The following is a 6,017-nucleotide window of genomic DNA, read 5'->3' on the forward strand; positions in this document are numbered from 1 at the left end:
ATAAGAAATGAAACCCTTTTTTATAGGAACCAGCCACATAACCATATCACGTCTATAAACTAAAGGTAAATGCTGCCAATTTATATTGGTTATTTAGTATATAATGTTACAAAAGCGTCTTGCGGGGATAAATGTCTCATCATATTTTACTAATAATAAACATAATTCTGTTTGTACGCTATAATGACTGTGTTTTTATAAATTTGAGCGATTCTAGCATGTCATTGGTATGAATATGTTTGTCGATGTAAATGCTTTAGCTTAGAGGAATATGATGTTATATAACCACGATATGGTTGTAAAGCGTATTATAAAAAAACATGACTAATTACTCTCTTACAATATCGCCATTACAAAAGCCTACGTCGTATATAACATATAAGCTGAGACAAATAATATATCGTTAGTTCTTCCACAAATAGTTGCGGGTTATTACTCATTACTTTACCGTTTTACTGTATTAGCATCGCCAAGAAGATCTCACATTCAACCCATCCATTACACAAGTTGAGAATTATGACTCTTACTAATGGCTTTATTTGTCTGTAGGCCATATTCGTCAGACTGATGACTTGACATGGTATTTGTAGACTTAGACATATCTGCCTGTCTCCACATTCGCCAGGAGAAGTCTCGTCATATCATCATTCACATCACACTTACACATCCATATAAGTCTATCAGGACTCAAGAAAGGAAATGAAGCATTTGTGAGAAACATAACTGCAACTTTTTGCGCTCAGTTGAATTTCTCAAGTGTATAATTATAAAGTTTTAACTGGTGGCTTGCTGGCAGGTATATTTTCATAAGATGGAATGTTCATCATTTACATGACGCCCAAACGCTGCGAAGAGCAAAGGAGTAGATTATGAATAGTTTTGGGAGTTTATGGAGACTACAGGCAGTAACACATATCTCAAAAAAAGTTTCACAATTTATAATACCACATTTTGGTTTAGATGTTATGAATCTGCTGGGCATATGGAACCACACCTACACGAAACTCCACCCTTGGGTGTTTAGCAGTCTATGACCGTGGTCACTTCGTGCACCAGTCACAGTTTATTACTTCTTATATCTTTGTACCTAGAGCTACAAACCTAGACGATAATGTTTCTTGACATTTTAAATTGGGGTCAGCATGCTAGCAGCGTGTTAGTCCCATACATCCGCTGATTTGAGTCCATAATCATGCTGGGTTCCTTCCGCTTAATATTTCCTTATTGCCACAGCGTCTTTTGTGACACTGGATCTGAGGGCATGTCAGAAATACCAGTCAGAATTTGCAATTCATGACAGTTGCGTTATATTAGTGCTTTGCATCGACTGATGTATCCGAATCCAGTCTGAGTGCACGATTATATTGTCCTTTCTACCGCTGTATACCCACTCCCTATTGCCTTAAAGTCTTTGCTGAGCAGCATCCGGTTAGTACAGACATATCAAATCATGAACCAAAATACTCTTTGACATTTAAGATTCGTGTCCACATTACATGTAGTTCTATACATATACATAGATTTATGTACCAAGTCTGAGTCCATGGTCATTCTGGCATCCGTTTGGTAAATCTCCATCATTACCCTTTAACGTCTTTGATGAACCTGAATCTACAGATCAAGACAAACATAGTTTTCGACATCTGAAATTCCAGACAACATCGTGTATTCCAATACAGTACATCGAATGATGCATCAAGTCTGAGTATATGATCATGCTGGTATCCTGTCGTTAAATCTTCATCGGTCGCCTTAAGTTCTATTGTGATCTTAGACATTTAGATCAAGGCAGAGATGTTTATCGACATCTGAAACTTCAAATCTGATCTATGGGCTCATGATGATGCTGTCTTTCTTACATTAAATCTCTTGTGAATTCCTTAAGCTCTATGTGAACCCTGTACTGCAAATCAAGGCCAAAATGTTCAACGGTTTTTCGACATTTGAAATTTGAATCTGTAGGTTGCAGTTCAATACATCGACTGATGAATCAGGTTTTAATCCATTATAACGCCAGGCTCCTTCCGTTCAATCTCAAAATGTTCAACGATTTTTCGACATTTGATATTTGAATCTGTAGCTTGCAGTCCAATACATCGACTGATGAATCAGGTTTTAATCCATGATCATGCCAGTCTCCTTGCGTTAAATCTCTAAATGCCGCAGAGTCTTTGGCGAGTGGCATGTGATCGCTACATGCGTCTGAGGATCCTAGACATGCCTCATTTACAGCTTACCGGCAATGGGAGGAAGTTTCATCCTGATTTTGTGGAGATGGGGTGAAATTTAAAGTAATTCCGGCAACGTGCGGTGACTCCCTTAAGCCTTGCGGTCGACTGATCTTCTCCTGCTTTACCTTCACAAGCAGGCGATCCCTTCACCATATTCACAAGGTCGTATCTCAGCATTCTAAGGTCTAACCTTTACCCCCATATATAACTCTCATGAGACTCCAATATAAATGGAAACTTTTGATAGAATACAGCTCGCACGCAATCATTTCGATCCCAAAGCTTACTTTACTTTTTAATGCTTATGGAAGAGGTATTAAGTTAACGCGACTCGACTACCGTGTTGTTAAGGCTTAAGCTAATCCATATATATGCAGTGAAGTTTAATATGGGGTGGGTTATTTGGCGTGCGACAGTGGGGCGATTAGTTTTCAATTTACATTAAAAGTGGATCTAGCTATTTTCAGCTTGAATTGATTTACAGGGAAGAATGATGTAGAAGCTTAACAATGACTGTGAATTTGCCGGAAGAAAATGCATTCTGGTAAGACTGGTATATACAAAAGTTAACGATAGACACTTTTAGAGATCAACACCGTACGTGTAAGTTGTCGGTCTAGACAAGCTTAGCGTGGTTACTTTGCAAGTTTTAAACATTTATAACTCTGATATGCCGTGGTAAGCCAGATGAACAGTTTACAGGACTCTCTGACGTTAAACAAGGTATTTTTTTACGGAAATCTCAGATTCTAAAGACACTGTCAAGACAATTTCAAGACAGTGAAGATGATACCAATAGGTCTAAAGCTAATGGTGTGGACGTTTATTAAAGGCTAAATAAGTCTAAAAATGATAAGGTTTTACAGGTAAATGTTAGGGCTCAAACGACGCCTCTGATATTCAAAATGTGCAAAGCCTGACGGTTTTACTGAAGAACCTCGGCGATTCGGAGGTTTTAAGGGCCGGCATTCTGTGTTTCCGAAGCCCTAGATTACTAACATGGGTGTATGCATGATGTTTGGCAAGTCCTACAGTGAGCTAAGAGTGGGCCGTGTGGTGTGAATGTTGTCCTATATCGTGTAGAATTGTATTGCATCAAGGTTAAGTACATCTGTGTTCAACTTGGTAATGTTTTTAGATGATCATGAGCTGTGAACTGCTTTGTCCAACAGTTGAATTTACACACTGTACAGAGTGTAGCCTTTTCAAGAAATCACTCCCCGCTTTTAACACGTAACTTTATGCAGATTGAAAACACTTGACTACGTGAGCGGTGAGTCAAAAGTAGCCGATAGCCTGCGGCGTTCTCCTTCTCTATTCAGGTATGGCTGTAGGGTACAGGACTTCAGATGTATACTGATTCTTTCACTGGACCCGCGGCACGCTGGCGGCGTGGCTACGGCCGATCGAATTGACAAAGCACTCAACGAATTTCATCAACAACAACAAAATCTTTTTAAGCTTTGTGTGTTTTGTTGTCTTTTTGGTCATACTTGTACGTTTTAAACAATATTCCCATTATAAAGTCAAGGGTAACACAAATCCAGTTTAGGACGCAGCGACACCGCCAGCATGCTGCGGGTCCAGTGAGGGGAGGGGGGTGCTTAAGCTGCTTCTTTCACTCCTGCTGCATTAAACTGCACTGCGTCTGCAGGCAGCTTAATAACATTTCTGCGCACACTCAAGCCATTTATCGCACCCGTTTTATCTATAGTGTCTTTGAATTGCCTTAACGCTTCAATGGCGTTATCAAGGCGGTCCATTCAGGACAAGGTCGAGGCTTTATTTTACAGTTCAGGGAACCGAATTGTCTGGAAACATTACCATTAAGTGTCTGCCATTTCCTCACCGCACTGTTTGGGGTGAACAGCAATCTCTAGAAGATTGTGAGCTGTGGTTTGTGAGTTTGCAAGCAGCACGATATTACATGGACCTATTTAGTACATGAATATTGTATGCACCTACAACCATGTACGTATATCAAGTCTAAAGAGTGTACTGTTATATTGTAGACTGCGGTAAACCAGTTTTAGGAAGTGTCGACGGTTTCACATCTGTAATGATGGTTTGAAAAGTAGAGCTAAATTCTGTGAGTTGTTCACAGGCATCGTGATATTACATGTACCTATAGCCGCCATAAAGGCAGTACAATCGTTTAGTGGGCTTCGGGAACCCGTTTCTAGCATTTTACACGTACGTAATGGTAGTTTGGAAATAAGAAAGATTAAACGAATAATGACGGCTTTGAAAGTGAAGTACTACTTTAAAGCTGGGTTGATAGGGGATGTATATGGCTTTTATCTTTAAGCTAAGTAGGGTATTCTCTGTAATATCAGTGTTGTGCCTTTGAACAGGGAATTAAAGGAGAACATTCATATGGGAGGAATGGCCGCTGAAAATATTCGCGCTGTCCTAGTTCTACCTCAACGTGCCAATCAAAGAGACACATCTTAGGGTCCGCTAAAAGCATTTCTGCTGCCCTAATTCCGTGCAAATCGCACTAATCTACGGGGAAATAATCGACGAGAATTAGTTGACTAGAAACACCAGATGGGCACTGACCGCTAAAAGCATTTTTACCGTTAAACTCTGTGTAGAACGTACTAAAGAGCAGTAGGGAAATAATCGAAGAGTCACTTTGTAAGAGGAATGGCTGCTAAAAGCATTTCTACTGACCCGATTCCCTGGCTAAAACATCCTTATCTTTACAGCTTCTGCACAGACTCTTTAAAATACATTCAGTTGAACTAACGATAAGCCATTCTGGCAGCAACTTACAATGTAAATCGCGAGGGCTTTTAGTTCTTATGACTTGTCGTTTTCAATAGTAGTCCGCGTCTGTGAGGAGATTTGAGACTAGTTAGACCAGAAATTTGAGTAGCGTAAATCAATTTTTAGTGCAGAAATAGATTAAGACGTATTCATATCCACCAAGTGTAAGATATAGACTTAGAAAAATGGCAAAGCCAAAGTCAAATTTGCTGTGAACGAGCCTTTCGTTATGATGGGTATCAATTAAATAAAGTTTGCTGAAGAATTATCAAATTGTACTACTAGTATTGCATAACGATACAAGAAATGAAAGAAATAAATACAGCCAAGCAGTCATAGGGCATTCCTACGTATAAGTTGCAATTCTAAATTACAGTAACGGCTGAACTGTTCGCAGTGGTTTAAAGAAGAGTATATGACGTCTGAAAAGTTTCTTACGAGGTCAAATAAATGCATCGTAAGACAATCTGAATCACAAATCACATTTTATTAGAGTTCCATATCTGTGAGAACATTTTAGAAATGTGCATTCCGAAAGAAATGTAAACAATCATACACATAGTGCACAACTAAACTTTGAGTCGAATACGTTAAGTCAAAATATACGCACATCTCACACGTATCAATGTCAAGTTATGAAATACAAAGTGCACGCTTAATACTTAATTTGATAACGTAATAGCTCAACAATGTATTTTGTTTTTCACTGACCTGACATATTGTTCAATGACCACAACATTATAACTGGTGAATAACATGAAATTTGGCATTTTCTTGGTTAATTCTGAAGCCTTCAAAGTAATCTAAACTTTAAGAAAATCTTCTTTCATGACATCACAAAATACTAAAGACAACATTTTGATTATAATCAAACCACCGATTACAATTTTCATCTGCATATAAATATTCTATATATTGTGACATAAATATCCAAATAACGCGACTTACTAATAAAACCATCTATGTACTAAATTCCTAAATCACCAAGTCAGGATTGTCCGGTTGTATTGTTTG

The sequence above is a fragment of the Branchiostoma lanceolatum genome, chromosome 14, assembly GCF_035083965.1.
Source record: "Branchiostoma lanceolatum isolate klBraLanc5 chromosome 14, klBraLanc5.hap2, whole genome shotgun sequence".
Classification (NCBI taxonomy): domain Eukaryota; kingdom Metazoa; phylum Chordata; class Leptocardii; order Amphioxiformes; family Branchiostomatidae; genus Branchiostoma; species Branchiostoma lanceolatum.